The sequence below is a fragment of the Tachyglossus aculeatus genome, chromosome 3, assembly GCF_015852505.1.
Source record: "Tachyglossus aculeatus isolate mTacAcu1 chromosome 3, mTacAcu1.pri, whole genome shotgun sequence".
NCBI lineage: Eukaryota > Metazoa > Chordata > Mammalia > Monotremata > Tachyglossidae > Tachyglossus > Tachyglossus aculeatus.
The window spans coordinates 53,299,771-53,318,849 of NC_052068.1; positions in this window are offsets into that span (position 1 = coordinate 53,299,771).

The following is a 19,079-nucleotide window of genomic DNA, read 5'->3' on the forward strand; positions in this document are numbered from 1 at the left end:
CCCAAGTGGGGCTCTCAGACTCAATCCCCATTTTACAGATGAGGTAACTGAGGCACAGAGAAGTGAAGTGACTTGCCCAAGTTCACACAGCAGACGAGTGGCAGAGCCGGGCTTAGAACCCAGGTGCTTCTGACTCCAAGCTCATGCTCTACCCATTAAGCCATGCTGCTGTCAATCCAGCCATGGATTGGCCATTCAGAGGACTTCCTGGGCCAGCTTGCACAGGAAAAACCCATGATAACAGTTTGAGCCAGAATGTCTCAATTTGCTCAGAGCAACAATAGCAAAGGTGACAGTGCTTGTGGCTGCTGATTTTGCAACAAGGGAGAAGGGGCATCTACTCCGCTCCTCTCCATCAGCAAAGCAAGCCCTTTCATTGAGAGGTACATATGTGAGGCAACCATTCCCACATTTCTTTCCAACATGGATTTCAGGATTATGATGTTCCTCTTCAAGATAAGGGCTCCTTGCAGGGCATCAGATGTCTGGTCATTCAAGGCTTTATCAGAATTCTGGGTTTTTTTATAAAAAAGTAATGAATTTTAGACTTCTCTAGTTCTAATATGATATAAATCCCATGGAGCTTTAACAAAAATTTCTCTTTATTGTCGGTCTTCCCTTTTGGCAATTTCTGCATCTTTTCCCTCAGAAAAGTAATGCTAATCATTCTAGTGGTAGAAACAGAAGATCCAATTTTTCAGGCTTTGATCCTTTGCACTGAAATGCCCTTTACTATGTCTGGAATTCTCTGGTGTTCTCTCTCTCACTGACCTATAGTGCGTTTCTCTTTATAAAAAGTCATTTCCAACTCCCCATGAGGCAACAGCCTCCAAGAGACAGGGATATGCCAGCACTGAGTCTTCAGTCATTATAAAGCTCCAGGGATGAACTCTGCCTATTCAGTCGATCAGAAACCCGCTCACATACAGCTCTGAGAAAGCTTTCAGGCAGCAATTTTTCCCTTGGCATTGGCCCCTAAGCAGAGTCAGCTTGATGCTAGTTCAAGGCTGGGATGGGATGCCAATAAACCAGGAGGCCAAGCCAGACACACACACACACACACACACACACACACACACATGCCTACACCTCAGTCAGACCCCACTTCAGGCTTGCTTGAGCATTGCTCTGGGCCTAGGGAAGTGGGACTGTGGTAATAATCCGTTATTAGAAGAAATGTTAGGGTTGTAAAAGGAAAAGCTAAGGATGTTAGCAGGTCTATCCCTGAACATAGTAATGACAATAATAATAGTAAAGTTGGCATTTGTTAAGTGCTTACTATGTGCCAAGCACTGTTCTAAGTGCTGGGGGTTGGGGGGGTACAAGGTAATCAAGGTTGTCCCATGTGGGGCTCACAGTCAATCTCCATTTTACAGATGAGGGAACTGAGGCCCAGAGAAGAAGTGACTTGCCCAAAGTCACACAGATGACAAGTAGCTGAGCCGGGATTGGAACCCAAAACTTCTGACTCCCAAGCCCGGGCTCTTTCCACTGAGCCATGCTGCTTCTCAGTAATATTGCTTCACAGTAATAATTGTGGTATTTGTTAAGCACATACTATATATGCCAAGCACTGTTTTAAGCACTGGAATAGATACAGCGTAATCGGGTGGGACACAGTCCCTGTCTCAAATGGGGGGTAGGGGGTCACAGTCTTAATCCCCATTTTACAGATGAGGAAACTGAGGCCCAGAGAAGTGAAGTGACTTGCCCAAGGTCACACAGCAGACACGTGGCAGAGCTGGGATTAGAACCCACATCCTCTGGCTCCCAGGCCCGTGTGTTTTCGACTATACCATGCTGCTTCCCTATGAGGATGGATGTCAGGAGGGCAACTCTCCTAAGCCCTACCAAGCATCTCACTGTTGTGAGACCACATTGTGACTGATTCATTCAATCGTATTTGTTGAGCACTTACTGTGTGCAGAGCAACATACTAAGCACTTGGAAAGTACAATCAGCACTGACTGATAACAGAGGACACATCCAGTTCCCTGAGCAAGTCACCTACTCACCCAATTCATCAGCAAGTAGCAGGGCGCCATTTCCCAGACAAGGTCCTAGACCACAATTCACTCACCAGCATTGAAGCAATGCTCACAGCAAAGCAGCAGGAGCAGCTTCAGGATAACAATGTGGCCTAGTGGAAAGAGCACAGGCCTGGGAATTAGAAGACCTGAGTTCTAAATCTGCCTCCACCACTTGCCTACTGGGTAAAGTGGGACAGGTCCTTTAACTTCCTTGTGCCTCAGTTTCACCATCTGAAAAATGGGGATAAAATGGGGATAAAATATTTGCTCTCCTTCCCCTTAGACAGTATGTGGGAATAGGGATGATGTTCATTCATTCAATCATATTTATTGAACACTTACCATGTACAGAGCACTGTACTAAGTGCTTGGGAAGTACAAGTCAGCAACATATAGAGACGGTCCCTACCCAACAACGGGCTCACAGTCTAGAAGGGGGAATGTCTGAACACAGTACAGTTCTTGGCACAGAGTAAGTCAGTAATAATACAAATCACAGCTTCACAGAATGGGGTATGTGGAGAGAATGGAAAGTAGGATATCCTAGTTGCTGTGCAGTGAACTGAAAGGGGAGCACATAAGCCAATAAGGTAGAATAAACTGTTTATAAACATGGTGAAATACAGCCTCAAATAATGGGACACAGCAATGGATTCTAGGCAGGCCACTGCAGTAGACAAACAGACCACATGACATAAACTGACATTAGCCAGTTGCCCCTTCCCCTCATGCATCCCCACTGGGTCAGGTAGTGGCCACTGCACTCCATGGTCTCCCAACTCCCTCCATCTCTGGCACCAACAATCTTGATCAAATTGAAACCATCAGGTATGATCTTCCTAATAGCCCCTCTTCCTCTCCAGTCCCACCCTCCTCCTACCCCTTCTGACTCTTATTCTTATTGATAATAATAATAATAGTATTTGTTAAGTGCTTACTATGTGCCACGCATTGTTCTAAGGGCTGGGGTAGATACTAGGTAATCAGGTTGTCCCACGTGGGGCTTACAGTCTTAATCCCCATGCTACAGATGAGGTAACTCAAGCACAGAGAAGCTAAATGACTCACCCAAAGTCACACAGCTCTTAAGTGGTGCAGTCAGAATTAGAACCCACAACCAGTGACTCCCAAGCCCGCACTCTTTCCACTTAGCCACACTGCTTATTCCTGCAGTATCTCAAGAGGAGGTCACTATCCTTCTTTCAAAAATTAACCCTCTCTACCTGACTCTCTGACCCCATCAAAACACTAGCCCCCTCTTTTCTTCTTCCTATGACAATTTTCAAACGTTCATTTTCCAATGGCTCCTTCCCCACTGCTTTCAAACCTTCCCATTACATCCCCTATCTTTAAAACCCTCCCTTAACCCTAAAGCACCCTCCAGTTATTGTTTCATCTCCCTCTTATCATTCCTTACCAATCTCTTAGAATGAGTTGCCTACACTATCTGCCTCAATAACCTCAGGTATTTTTTAAGAAGGCAGTGGAGGTGTAGGGGGATGTTATTCTATTTTAATTCAGTTTTCAGGCTTAAATCTGTCTTTTTTAAACTGCATTTAAGTATCTTCCTATCCAGAACCTCTACAGAATTGATAGTCCCCTTTCTTCAGTCATTTCAGGTGTCCAAATTATAAAAGACCAACTTTCACTTGACTTCAGCATCCTCAGAAGTTCCCTCTCTAAAAAGGAGATTTAAATCCTTCCCCTTCCAATTTAGATTGTGAGTCCCACGTGGGACAGGAACTGTGTCCAATCTGATTATTTCGTATCTGCCCCAGCACTTAGTACAGTGTCTGGCAGATTGTAAACACTTAAGTACATTAAAAAAATTAAATAAATAAGACCCGGACCCATCTGTACCTGGAATGATGCCAACAGTTCTAGTCACATCTCCATAAGGAGATATAAGGAGCCAGAGCCTCCATGAAAGGCAACCAAAGTGATGCCCCTCTAGACTGTAAAATCGTTGCAGGCAGGGAATGTGTCTGTTAATTTTTATGCTGTACTCTCCCAAGAAATTAATACAGTGTTCTGCACACAGTAAGTGCTCAATAAATATGAATGAATGAATGAATGAGTGATCAGGGGACAGAATAACTCCTGTACCCAGACAGGTTGAAAGGATTAGGGCTCTCCAATCTGGGAGGACAAGTACTGACAGAGAATATCCACTGTGGGCAGGGATTGTCTCTGTTGCTGAATTGTACCTCCCAAACACTTAGTACAGTGCTCTGCACACAGTAAACATTCAATAAATGTGATTGAATGAACGAATAGCCAGAGGAATACCAGTTGAAATGGGAAGGTGGTATGTTCAAAGAAAATAAAAAGGAAGCCCTTCTTAACACAGTGGTGGCAAACATCTGAAATTCAACCCCCAGAGGTTATGCTGGCCAAAAATATCAGAAAATTCAGTAAGGACTTGGATGGATTCATAGATTAGGAATTGCTAGAGGGAAAGTGGGGATTGTAGAGGAAAAAATTAGGAATGTTGATGATAATAATAACAATAATAATTATTATTATTATAACAATTTTGTTAAGCGCTTACTAGGTGCCAAGCACTGTTCTAAGCACTGGGGTAGATACAAGGTAATCAGGTTGTCCCACGTGGGGCTCACAGTCTTAATCCCCATTTTACAGATGAAGTAACAGGCATAGAGAAGTGAAGTGATTTGCCCAAAGTTACACAGCTGACAAGTGGCAGAGCTGGGATTAGAACCCTTGACCTCTGATTCCCAAGCCCGTGCTCTTTCCACTAAACCACGCAGCTTTTCTGAATGTTAGATAGTGCGTCCATAACCCTCAGGATGAATGGTTAGCAGAGCTATGTTCAATCCCATTGTTCATCCAGGAATCAAATATCTGGCTGGATGAACCACTGAGCTGGCCCAATAATGACATTTTTATGTTCTCCAATTCCTTAAAAATGAACAGAAAATTATTTGTGAAATACTTGACATTCTTAAAGGATTAGTAACTTTGAAGAGTTTTAGTGGCATGATTTGTAAACTTCCATTTTATTAGGAACTGTGAAGAATTGTCATTGGAATTGTCATTCTGCCAAAAGTCAGAAACCAAATTTGCCGATTGACTTTGCTTATAGGAATTTGGAACAAGAGTATCCTCTGTAGTGGCTAAAGGCAGTTGAACTTTGAGAAAGATAATTGAAAAGTGCTTCCATTTCACAAAGCTATAAAATAATAATGGAAAAGCTCCATGAATTTATATTTTATATGTGTCCTACAGATCTTCTCAGAAACCTGAATTATTTCACTCTATGTTTAGGAATAAGACATTCTGAAAAAATAAACGCAGAAAAATTAAATGATGAAAAAAATTATAATTTGCCTAGATTTATGAGGAAAACTTTATCCAGTTTTTGGTTTTTTTTTTAATAGTCCCACTGAGGCACGAAAAATACTAGTAATTGAGGTCAGTGTTCAGTCAGTTTCCAAGGAAAGGACTTTAAGTCAACTAGTGCACAGTGTATTTTACATGTGAAAAATGGGAGTCAGAATGAGACTGTGTAGAGACTTCTTAGAGACTTTTAATTAGAGAAAGTTAATGAGTTTCTCTCAACTAATTGTTATTCGAGTGATTCTTAGAAATGAAAAGGTAGACATGAAGGATCATGAGGAAAATAATTTGGGGGAGATAAGTATGAATAAATGGGGTATTTATTTTTTTTCGTGCTATGTCAAGGCATACAGAATTGTATTTAATAAGTACTATGGCTGAGGCGAGATTGTGGTTTTACTGAAGCCCTCTCTTGGCCTCTGAAGAAATACAGCACATAGGAAGAAGCCTGGCCAAGTGGAAGGACCACAGGCCTGGAAGTCAGAAGACCTGGGTTCTAATCCCAGCTCTGTCACTTGTTTGCTGTGTGACTTTGAGCAAGTCACTTCACTTCTCTGTGTCTCAGTTTCCTCATCTATAAAATGGGAGTTCATTACCTGTTCTCCCTCCTACTTACATTGTGAGCTCCTTATGGAACGGGACTGTGTTTTACCTCATAATCTTGTATCTATCCCAGTTTTTAGAACACTGTTTGGCACACAGTAAGTGCTTAAAATACCATCATTACTTATTTAGAATGCATTAAAACAGTTATACAGATGTTGTCAGTGGCAAAGACCTGAGTGGCCATCTGGAGCTGCACTGAGAGCTTTGGGGTCCCTTCACATGACTGCACTTGAATTTATGGATTAAAACAGAGCAACAACAATACAATAAACAAAAACAACAATAGCCTTGGGGAGGGAATGGTGAAGAGTTAGCAAACAGGGGAGTGCCTACCCCCAAATCTCCCCCAACTTTGCCTAGCCCACCCTGGCCAACTGCCCTCTGAAAGGACTGCAGGTTGTTTTTAAGATGTGGTGACTCTAAGAAGATATTTCTTCCCAGGTAATACCCACCCCACATACAAACCCCTCATTTTCCACTTTCTCCTCTCTTGTGCCCACGTAGCTGAATGCTACCAGTGGAAATCCAGCCATTGACAACTTCTCTAAGTTCGCTCTGGCTACTCTTCAGCTTTCTCTGCTATTTGGTAACACTTCTATCCCTCCCCCATCAAATCCCATGTCCATAACTCCCATGAACTTTTCCAAATTTTTAACTCCTTCAATTCCCCTGCGCCATCACTTCTCTCTCCCTACTCCCTGATGATCCCACCAGCTACTTTACTGACAAAACAGAAACCATCAGCAGATAATTTTCCAAAGTCTTCATATCGATTCCTTGACTGCTCTTTTATCCCTTTGTCGGCCTTCACTTGCTTCCCTGCTGTTTCACAAGATGAGAGCTCCTACCTACTCCCTAAATCCTGCTCTCTCTATCTGTATCACCGACCCTGTCCCCTCTCCTCCTAAAGGCACTAGGGCCACCCTTCTTCCCTCTGTCACTGCTGTCTCCAGACTCTTATTCTCTGTTGGCTCCTTTCCTTTTGCAGGGATCATTTTCCTGAACTATTTCCTTGCTCTGCTCCCTCCACTGGCTTCCCACATCTCTTGGCATCAAGGAAAATCTCTTCACAATTGGTTTTTTTCTCTCCAAAACCTAACTCCACCTTGCCTCTCTGGTCTTTTCACCCACAACTCCCCTTCCTACTCTCTTCATTCTTCCCAACTCAGTCTGCTAAATGTATCTCACTCCCCTCCATCACCTCGTTCATGCTATTCCCCCCAGTCCTGGGATGCCTTTCCTCCCTAAACCCACACTACAGCCCTTTCCTGTATTCAAAGCCCACCTCTTCCAATATGCCTTCCCTGATTAATTCCCACCATTCCAAGATAGACATTGCTGCCCTCTCTGAATCTTTTCTAATAATAATAATAATAATAATAGTATTTAAGCACTTACTATGTGCCAAGCACTGTTCTAAGCACTGTGGGGGGGAAGGGAGAAACAAAATGTAATCAGGTTGTCCCACCTGGGGCTCACAGTCTTAATCCCCATTTTACAGATGAGGTAACAGGCACAGAAAAGTTAAGTGACTTGTCCAGTCACACGGCTGACAAGTGGAACCTATGACCTCTGACTCCTAAGCCCCAGCTCTTTCCACTGAGCCATGCTGCTATTTATTCTCAGAATTCATTAAGGTACATTTATTCTATTATTCTGATTACTCTGTAAATACTTTTATATATAACTGCTAGAGTGTCAGCTCCTTGTGGGCAGGGAATATGTTTCCCAGCAATTAGTACAGTGCTTTACACTTAAAAAGCACTCAAGAAATGCTACTACTACTGAGTGAGAGGGTGGGGGTTATGAATCAAAGGGTAGCACCACAACACCTCAGTGAGATTGTATCCAGTTTGTCATTCCCACTCAGACAACCCCATAGCAAGGAGAGAGACCAAGTAAAGGAGACCCAGAGTTTGATACCACCCCCACTGCCATATTTTACTCAATCATATTTATTGAGCACTTACTGTGTGCACAGCACTGTACTAAGCACTTGGAAAGTACAATTCTACAACAGATAGAGACAACCCCTACCCAACAACGGGCTTACAGTGCTTTCTTGTTCATTCCTAGTGCTTCTGGGACATATTTAGAATTCTGCTGGAAGTAGTTTGGTCTTCTTTGGTCTTGCCTGGGGGGTCCAGTCAGAATTTATGGGGCTGGATTCATAGCTGAGAGTTGAACAAGATTCAAAGAACAGCCAAAATGATAGAGGCTTAGAAGCAACTCCCAGCTGAGAAACACTTTCTTCCCCCTAACTTTCCCATTAGCATGAATACCAACACCATTATAAATAGCTAGTGAAGTAACTGATGTTTATGATCTGGATTTTTAAATTGTTCAAATAGGTTAGCTGAATTAATTGTCCATTAACATTGCTTCATGAACTAATCATTTCGAGAAGAACTTTCTCCATTCATTTAAACTTTTATAGCTGAGTGCTCAGTTTTATTCAAGATTTGAACCTGAATTGAGACCCTAAGGATCAATATTATTCTTATACCTCTTAGGCTCATTCATTGATTAACCTTTAGATAATTAAATCATATAACTGAAATTTGAAATGAGTTGCTCTTTAAGTCCACTTTGTTTACACACTTTGGGAAGATGTGTCTGATGTATTTGGGGAGTTTAGCAAAATAAAAAGTGTAGGAAATAAATCCATTTGGAGCTTCAAGAGGAGCTGAGAGGTCAAATTACCCTTGGGTTACCAACTGAAGTCAATTAATCGATGGCATTTAGTGAGTGCTTACTGAATACAGAGCACTAGGGAGAGCCCAATACTACAGAGTTGCTAGGCATATCCCCTGCCCCCAGGGAGCTGACAGTCTAGAGGAAGAGACAGACATTAATGTAATTTGTAATATATAATCTATAGATAGGTACATAAGTGCTGTAGGGCTGAGGAGAATATCAAGCACCCAAAGATCACAGATCCAAATGGAGAGACCTATCCAAGTGCATAGGAAGAGGAGGTTTTCACCGCACACACAAATTGCTATTGCTACCAAGTATTTTCTGAGTACCCTAAGTGTGGACACTGAAGAATAGCCATAAAAAGACAAGCACTTGGTCTCGTGCCCTAACACATAAATTTTGATCTTTAACCCCAGTGACTTGGATCTGTAATTCTTGGACACTTGAAATGTCCCCTCCACCATTAGCCCCACATCACTCATTTGCCTATCCATAACTTAGTTATATTACTGGCTGCCCCTCCTCTAAACTCTAACCTTGTTAAGGGCAGGGACTAGGTCTACCAACTTTGGGGTACTGTATTCGCCCAAGTGCTTAGTACAGTGCTCTGCACACAGTAAGTACTCAATACATACCACAGATTGAGTTAGAGGAAAGACTGATAAGTTGATTGAAAGTCAGCTCCTTTGAGAGAGCCATTACATTTTTCTAGCCCCCTGACACCACTTACAGCTCTGGCAGATACGTTTTACAAAATGATACTTTGGGTCTATCAAAGATTTAATTTCACTCATATTGACTGAATATGCTCCTTGTCTTCCCTCCCAAAACCTGCCCTCTCCCTGACTTTCCCATCACTGTTGACCACACTACCATCCTTCCCGTCTCACAAGCCCGCAAACTTGGTGTCATCCTTGACTCCGCTCTATCCTTCAGCCCTCGCATCCAAGCCGTCACCAAAACCTGCCGATCTCAGCTACGCAACATTGCCAAGATCTGCCCTTTCCTCTCCATCCAAACTGCTACACTGCTCCTTCAAGCTCTCATCCTATCCCGTCTGGACTACTGCATCAGCCTTTTCTCTGATCTCCCATCCTCGTGTCTCTCCCCACTTCAATACATACTTCACGCCGCTGCCCAGATTGTCTTTGTCCAGAAATGCTCTGGGAATGTTACTTCCCTCCTCAAAAATCTCTTGTGGCTACCAATCAATCTGCGCATCAGGCAGAAACTCCTCACCCTCGGCTCCAAGGCTCTCCATCACCTCGTCCCCTCCTACTTTACCTCCCTTCTCTCCTTCTACAGCCCAGCCTGCACCCTCCGCTCCTCTGCCGCTAATCTCCTCACCGTGCCTCGTTCTCACCTGTCCCGCTGTCGACCCCTGGCCCACTTCATCCCCCTGGCCTGGAATGACCTCCCTCCCCTCATCCGCCAAATTAGCTCTCTTCCTCCCTTCAAGGCCCTACTGAGAACTCACCTCCTCCAGGAGACCTTCCCAGACTGAGCCCCCTCCTTCCTCTCCCCCTCCTCCCCTCTCCATCCCCCCATCTTACCTTCTTCCCTTCCCTACAGCACCTGTATATACGTATATATGTTTGTACATATTTATTACTCTATTTATTTTACCTGTACATATCTACTCTATTTTATTTTGTTAATATGTTTGGTTTTGTTCTCTGTCTCCCCCTTCTAGACTGTGAGCCCACTGCTGGGTAGGGACTGTCTCTATATGTTGCCAACTTGTACTTCCCAAGCGCTTAGTACAGTGCTCTGCACACTGTAAGCACTCAATAAATACGATTGATTGATTGATTGACTGCATATCTTGAGGAGCAGCATGGCATAGTGGACAGAGCACAGGCCTGAGAGTCAGAATAATAATAATGATAATAATAATAATAATGGCATTTATTAAGCGCTTACTATGTGAAAAGCACTGTTCTATGCACTGGGGAAGTTACAAGGTTATCAGGTTGTCCCACGGGAGGTTCACAGTCAATCACCATTTTACAGATGAGGTAACTGAGGCACAGAGAAGTTAAGTGACTTGCCCAAGGTCACACAGCTGACAATTGGCAGAGCTGGGATTTGAACCCATGACCTCGGACTCCAAAGCCCGGGCTCTTTCCACTGAGCCATGCTGCTTCTCGGACATGTGTTCTAATTCTAGCTCCCCCACTTGTCTGCTGCATGATCTTGGGCAAGTCATTTCACTTCTCTGGGCCTCAGTTCCCTCATCTGTAGAATGGGGATTAAGGCTGTGACAGGGACTGAGTCCAACACAATTACCTTGTATCTACCCCAGTGCTTAGTACAGTGCATGGCACATAGTAAGCACTTAACAAATACCATTATTATTATTATTATCATCATCATCTTATGATCACCTTTTCTCTTCCCACTAGACATCCAAGACAAACCATTGGGAACCCTCATCACTCTCCCAGCACACCACCCACAGCCTTCATCCCCAGCATGCCCTCTACTTAATGGGCTGCAAGTGATTTAAGTAATAATAATAATAATGGTGGTATTTGTTAAGCACTTACTATGTGCAAAGCACTGTTCTAAGTGCTGGGGGGGATACAAGGTGATCAGGTTGTCCCACTTGGGGCTTACAGTCTTAATCCCCATTTTACAGATGAGGTTTCTAAGGCACAGAGAAGTGACTTGCCCCAGGTCACACAGCTGACAAGTGGCAGAGCTGGGATTCGAACCCATGACCTCTGACTCCCAAGCCCACACTCTTTCTGCTGAGCCATGTAGGGACAGAAAGGGGCCGCTTCAAATTTTAGAATATTTTATTGGGAAGAATTTGATAGTAAATGGGGGTGACAGGTAGCCACAATCAATCAGTGGTATTTATTGAGTGCTTACTGGTGTAGAGAACTCTAATAAGTACTGAGACACCCCTAGTTATCTCCTTCACCACCAGACATATTGGACTCTATTTTTTTTTTGTTTTATTTTAATGGTGATCTTGTATTTTCATTGACTTCATTTTTCTTTTTGTGTTTGTCTCCAACCCTGACCTACCTTATTCATAGATTGGGAGTCCTTAGAGGGTCAGGGACCATGTCCAATGCTCAGTGCAGTGCTTTGCACAAAATAGGGATTTAGTAAATGCTATTACTACTACTACCACCACCACTGGTGATGACTCTCTAAAAGATCAAAATTGATGCTCCAAATTGAACACAACAATCAGGAGTCATTTTCCTCCCTCCAACAGTGTCAACATAATTAACCAAAATGTATTTTTTAAATTAAGGCATGTCAAGAATTCCTAATTTTTCACACGTGGGTGAGAAAATTTTCTCTATGCACACTTTAGTCAGACTCATTTATTGAGCACTTACTGTGTGCAGAGCACTGTACTAAGCATTTGGGAGAGTACAAAGTAAAAGGGACATATTCCCTGCCCACATTGAGCTTACTGACAAAACCTGAGTCAAAGTCAACAGGATGGTATTTATCTGGTGCAGAATAACCAGAAGAATCACCAAGTCACAGCTGCTTAATTATCACCTTTACATACATCTTTTTAACTGCATTTGAAATCTTCAGCACAAATAACTGAAAATAGTCCTAGACTTCCCACCAAACTTGACATACAGATCTAAATCAAGTTGTGATAAGTGGGGTTAAATTCCTTCATAATATTAATTTCAGAGAAAAGAGCTGAGGTCACTGAAGAAAAATTTGACAGTACCAGGGCTAAGCCAGTGATTTACAAAAATGACCTGCAGGAAGCTTTCCCTAGAAGGAGTGTTCATTCTTTTGGTTGACTTTTGACAATGTTTTAACCTTTCCCAGAGCAAGGGAACTTCATTCCCTTAAACACCTACAGATAAAAAAACCCTTTAGATTATCCACTCAGTTTTAAAACATTCAATAACTATTGTTTTAAAGGTGGCAACTGAAGACAAGTAGTAACCCTCCAAAAATAAAGAGCCACAAAAGGAGCTTTCATGGCATTACAATGAATATTAAGAAAAACCAACAGTTAGAATGCTTCCATACCAACTACTGACTCCACAGGTATAATTTAAAAATACCTAAGTAGTTAGTGCTCCCCCCCGCCCCCTGCCCAACTGTCTTCATGCTTAGATTTGGTTCCAACTTGGGAATCATGTGGTCAGCACATTAAAGGACCAAGAAATCAGGGCCTGGATTTGTCCCCACATCCACAGCTCCCTCCCCAAAGAGAGTCTACAGAGCACCTTCAGGGTCTGGGAAGGCTGACAAAAGGGTAAGAGGAGCAGCATTCCTTTCATAAAAGCAGCTAGCTGTCAGTCAAGTGGACTTCAGAAACATTCCAGAGGAATACTGTAAGCCTCATTTTGGCTAGGAATCTTAGGAGACCTGATTAACTTGAATCTGCCCCAGCACTTAGAACAGTGCTTGACACAGAGTAAGAGCTTCAATATAAAACTAATAATATTGGAAAACCCAATCACAACACCTAAACTCCAGCTGCCTAAACTTAGCAAGCAGCTTTAAACCCATCATGACAAGATCCTGAATTTCTTTAACTTCTGCAAAAGCAGAATTCCCTGTGGGGCAGATTGAAAGGTGAGTTTGGGCCATTAGGAAATGGTGGATTTTAGAATAATTTACTTTTGAAATGATGATGGGTTTTGGCCTAGGCACATAAGGCCCTTGTGAAAAGGAATATTTCTTGGGTCTTCATTTTCTTCACTGCAGCTAAGCCTGCACACCTCTTGCTTGCTCTGGAGTGCCTTCAAGGAAATCAGCTTGCATATTCAGCCAGGACTCTAACTCACTCTAACTTTCATGGTATTTTAAACACTTTATATGTCTCAAACACTGTTCTAAGTGCTGGGGTAGAGACAACAATTAGGTTGGACACAGTCCCTGTCCCACAGGGGGCTCACAGTCTAGGTAAGAAGGAGAACAGGAGAACTGAGGCACAGAGAAGTAAAGTGTATTGCCCAAGATCACAGAGCAAGCAATTGGCAGAACAAGGATTAGAATTCAGGTCCTCTGACTCCCAAGCCTGTGCTCTTTCCGCTAGGCCAAGCTGATTCCATGTTTGTGTACATCTACATAAATACAGGGAGGGAGAGCGGGAGAGGGGAAAGTGAGAGGGGAAAGGACAGGAAGAGAGAGTGAGTGCAATAGGGGATACGATTGAATGAATGTCACCATTGCAACTATGATTCAGGATCTGGTGGTTAGTACTTGACCCAGATAGCTGGTTGAAAACAACCCAGCACACCAAAGATCATCACATGGTTTCTTGGTTTGCCTTGGGTTCAACTTCCTAGCATAATCCATCAGTGGTATTTATTGTGTGATTACTATGTGCAGAGCACTGTACTAAGGGCTTGGGAGAGTACAACACAATTAGCAACACATTTCCTATAAATCAATAGCATTTACTGTGCATCTACCATGTGCAGAACATTGTACCACGTACTTGAAAGACTTAATAGACACTACCTCTACCCTCAAGAAGCTTATCATCCAGAGAGGGAGAGTCATTCAGTCATAATTATTCATCCATTCAATTGTATTTATTGAGTGCTTACTGTGTGGAAAGCACTGTATTAAGCACTTGGGAGAGTACAATATAACAGACACTTCCTGCCCACAGCAAGCTCACACTGAGCACTTACTGTGTGCAGAGCACTGTACCAAGCACTTGGGAGAGTACAGTGCAAGACGACACATTCCCTGCCCACAACAAGCTTCCAGTCTAGAGAATATAAAGTGCAGAAAGTAGAAAAATCAGTAGGACAGATGTTCCCTTTATTTTAAGAGCACTGACTTTGTGGCAAAGCACCATTTTAAAAGTCAGGCAAAGGAACATGGCTATTAATTTAAACTAAGCCCCTGAGGGGGTTTGTAATCCAAAAAGCTGGGGAAAGACGGACATACAGGGAAAAGAAATAGAGGGCCAAATTCAGCAAAATAAGCTCATTGTGGGCAAGAAAGTGTCTCAACTCTATTGTACTGTACTCTCCCAAGCATTTAGTACAGTGCTGCACGCAGTAAGTGCTCAATAAATAATTGATGGTTGACAAGGTCACAGAAGAGCAGCACATTATGACATCAAGCCAATAGTCTTCAAGCTCCTTACTGCTCCAAACTGGCCCCCATCCTCGGGATCAATTGCCTGCACCTTTCCAGTGATCTAAGAGCATGGAAAATGGACTTTTGGTTGTCCTGCTCTGGGGAGGTGGGCCTTCCCCAGGGGGAGTGAGGAAGGGAAGGAGCGAAGGAGGAGGACAGTACTGCAACCCTCAAGTGCCAGCCACCCTATACCTCTCAGAGATGCAATGTGGTCCTGGTCTCTACTGCTCTTCACCCAGATGATGGTTTGATTGGTGGTGCAAGGAGGAGGAAGGGGTGCCCCAGTCCTCAGGAGTCAACCCTCCTGAGGTACATCAAAGCTCTGGAATATATTAAGCACTTAGTAAAGTGCTCTGCACACAGTCAGCACTCAATAAATATGATTGAATGAATGAATGAGGCCCCCTGACTGCTTCCAGGATGGGGCTTCTCCTTGGTTAGGCAAGAAATTAGGAAGGGGAAATAACTCAAAATGGAAGGCAAATTGGAAGAAACAGGTGGCAAGATAACTCTATTCAAATATCTAGTGAAAGGGAGGAGGAGACTAGACAACAAGATAAATATAATTAACTTTGAAAAAACTAATTTTTAACACGCTCAGGTCTCTGGTGGGAAGGACCTGACGAGAGGAAAGAAAGCCCCCGCAAAAATTTCAGGTTTTGCCGAAGAAAACTGACCGTCATGTAAAACTACAGTTCTGCCTCCTCAGAAACAAACTATACCAGAGCAGAGGAAGAACAAGAAAGGCAGCAAGATGCCATGTGTGCTAAGGTTAGAACACCCAGAGACCTGAAGTCTGAATGCAAAACTATAAACAGTAGAAATACAACTAGATTTCAAGGGAGTATAAAAAGATTAAACAACTGTGAAGGGGAAAGATTAGAAAACCCATAGTTTGAAAAGGGATACAACTTGCAGAAGATTTTTTTATAAGGAAAGCAATGAAAATAGTCTTTAGCAATACTAAAACAAAAAGGAGCAGGGAAAATGCCTCACCTTCCCCCAGAAAAACCAAGAAAGAAAGAAAACGATGTTGAAGAGGATCTGGGGAAAAACTACCCTAACTGAATGCCTATAAATCAGCAAGACCTGTTGAGATGAGACTTAGGATACTTAAAGAATTGATGGATGTTGTTACAGAAGTACTTATTATTTTTGAGAACTCACAGAGGATAGAAGTCCCTGGGGGCTTAGAATGGACAAATGCTATGTCCATCTTTTAAGAGTGCCTTACAGGAACCACAACTGGGATTTTATTTCCCAAGTCTGACATAGATAAGACAAATACAGTAATTCCATAAATGTTTTGTTTCTAAGTGTGAGGGAAAAAAAAGTTCTTGCACTTTTTTCACCTCCTTTCATACCAGTATTCAGATTCATTCATTCATTCAATCAGATTTATTGAGCACTTACTGTGTGCAGAGCCCTGTACTAAGTGCTTGGAAAGTACAATTCATCAACAGATAGAGACATCCCTATCCAACAACAGGTTCACAGTCTAGAAGGAGGAGATCTCTAGCTTTCCCACATGGAGATCGTGTGTTGGAAACAGGCAAGGGGTTGGTGGAACTGGAGAATCTTCCTGCCACCCCCTAATTGTGGGAGTCCCTCAAGTCCTAGTTCTGGGTCCCCTACTAGTCTCCATCTACACCCATTCCCTTGAAGAACTCATTAACTCACAACAGCTTTAACTGTATCTCCACACAGATGGTTCCCAAACCTATCTCTCCAGCCCCTACCTTCACTGCAGTTTCTCCTGCCTTCATGACATCTCTACTTGGATGTCCCAACTACACCTCAAACTTAACATGTCCAAAAGATACCTCCTTATCTTTGTACCCAAACCCGGTCCTTCCTGATCTTTCCCACCACTGTAGACAACACCACTGCCCACCCAGACTCACAAGCTCATAACCTTGGCATTATCCTAGATTCATTACATTCACCTAAATATTCAATATGACATCAAACCCTGTCAGTTCTACCTTCACCACACTGCTAAAATCCTCCCTTCCTTCTCCATCCAAACTGCTACCCTGCTTATCCAAGCATTTATCCTATTCTGGCTAGACAATTACATTAGCCTTCTTGCTGTTATCCCTGCCTCCTATCCCTCCCCACTGATGCTTGGATTATTTTCCTAAAAGAATGTTCAGTTCATGTCTTCCCAATTCTCCAGAACTTCTAATGGTTGCCCATTTACCTCTGCATCAAACTCTTTACCACTGGCTTTAAAGCATTCAAGCATTTCAGTCCCTACTTCCCTACCTTGATGATTTCCTACTACAACCCAGTCCAATTTGCTCCTCTAATCCTAACTCAATGTACTTGGATCTCATTTACTTCACCGTTGACCCCTTGTTCATATCCTCCCACTGGCCTGGAGCTCTCTTCTCCTTATGACAGATCACCACGCTTCTGCACCTTCAAAGCCTTATTAAAAATCACATTTCCTCCTAGATGCCTTGCCTGATTAAGCCTGCTTTTCCCCTGTATCTTCTATGCATTTCGATCTATACTTGATATTCACTACACCCTCAACATTTAGGTACAGATCCAAAATTTATATTAATGTCTGTCTCCTCCTCTACACTATAAGCTCACTGTAGGCAGGCAATGTGTCTACCTAGTTGTGGGCAGGGAACATCTGTTGTACTCTGCATATTGTATTCTCCCAGGCACTTAGTACAGCGCACTGCACACAGTAAGTGCTCAAATTCGATTGAATGAAAACCAACTTTGTTATAATCTCTTAAGAGAGTTCTCTGCACTGTCACCCTAACTTCCAATAGGAAAGCATAGTGTTATGTTCTCTCTCTTTTCTCTCCTCCCTCCCTAACCTTTCTCTCTCTCTCGCTTCCAAGTAATTCAATAGCCATTTAAAAGGACTTTCATTCATTTCAAACTTCCCAAGGTGATTACATTCCTCTGGGCTCTACCAAGGCCACAAAATATTATGATGGATGACCACAGGTCCTATCTGGCCAGAAGAGGCCATTCATGTTTGCAGTACCTGACATTCCCCATGCAGCTGAAACAGTGGAATGCCAGATGAATACTATTTGCCGAGGAAAGGGAGAGTCAACATCTTTCCAACTAAAACCAAGCGAGCAAGCAAAACCCTCGAGTGAAAGAGCATACTGAGATGTGCCCATGAAGAGAAGGGCAGTGACAAGATAAGAAGCAGTTCTTTAAGTCCCACGATCCCTTTATGTGATCATGATAGTGCTGCTTGGTTGGCTTTCTTCCATTACAGAAGGGCAAAGGATTTGGAATATTTTCTTGATGCAGGATAAAACCTCATTCCCACTTTTGAAAGCTGGCAGGCTTCAATCGACTTCAGAAGTTCAAAAGTTCAACGGCTGTGGCTCTGACAGGAAAAAAAGTGAGGAGTGCCACTGGCAAACTGAAAAGCAGCATATCTGCCCACATTTAAAACACAGGCTGTGTGAGGTGATCCCAAGCAAAAAACTAAACATTATGTTTTATGATTTGAGTCATAAAAAGACCAACCTAGAACAGGAGGCTGAGTAACAGTTTTACTCTTCAGTTTTGAACAGCTTTTTATTACTTGGCAATCTTCAAAGAACACAGTAGAATAAATTGTTTATTAAAAAGAAAGAGACCCAAAGTTATACACGCTCAGTTAAGCCCCCTCTAAAAGTTCAAATGATTTATGCCCACCTAACCTGTAGTTTCAGGACATATGATGGACAGGTATTTAAAAGCTAAGCTAAGGGAAAGGAAAAGAAGTCAGTAGAAAAGGGAATCATAAGTCCAAGGAAATTCACAGAAAGTGAATCATGAGAAAATGAAGGCAATAAGCTTCCCCAACCCTTGGCTACATGAAAGCAGTCAAGATGGACCATGACTGACCTATGGATATTGTATTTACTATTCATGTGGAACACTAAGGGTTTCAGTGCTCTTTAATAATAATAATAATGGCATTTACTAAGCACTTACTACATGCAAAGCACTGTTCTAAGCACTGGAGAGGTTACAAGGTGATCAGGTTGTCCCATGGGGGGTTCACAGTCTTCATCCCCATTTAACAGATGAGGGAACTAAGGCACAGAGAAGTTAAGTGACTTGCCCAAAGTCACAGCTGACAATTGGCAGAGCCAGGATTTGAACCCATGACCTCTGACTCCAAAGCCCAGGCTTGTTCCACTGAGCCACACTGCTTCTTTACAAACTTGATATTGTTCTGGTGGAAGTAGAAAAGCAGCATGAATCAGAATGGTCCCAAACCTCATCCATAAATTGGAGAACACACTTAGT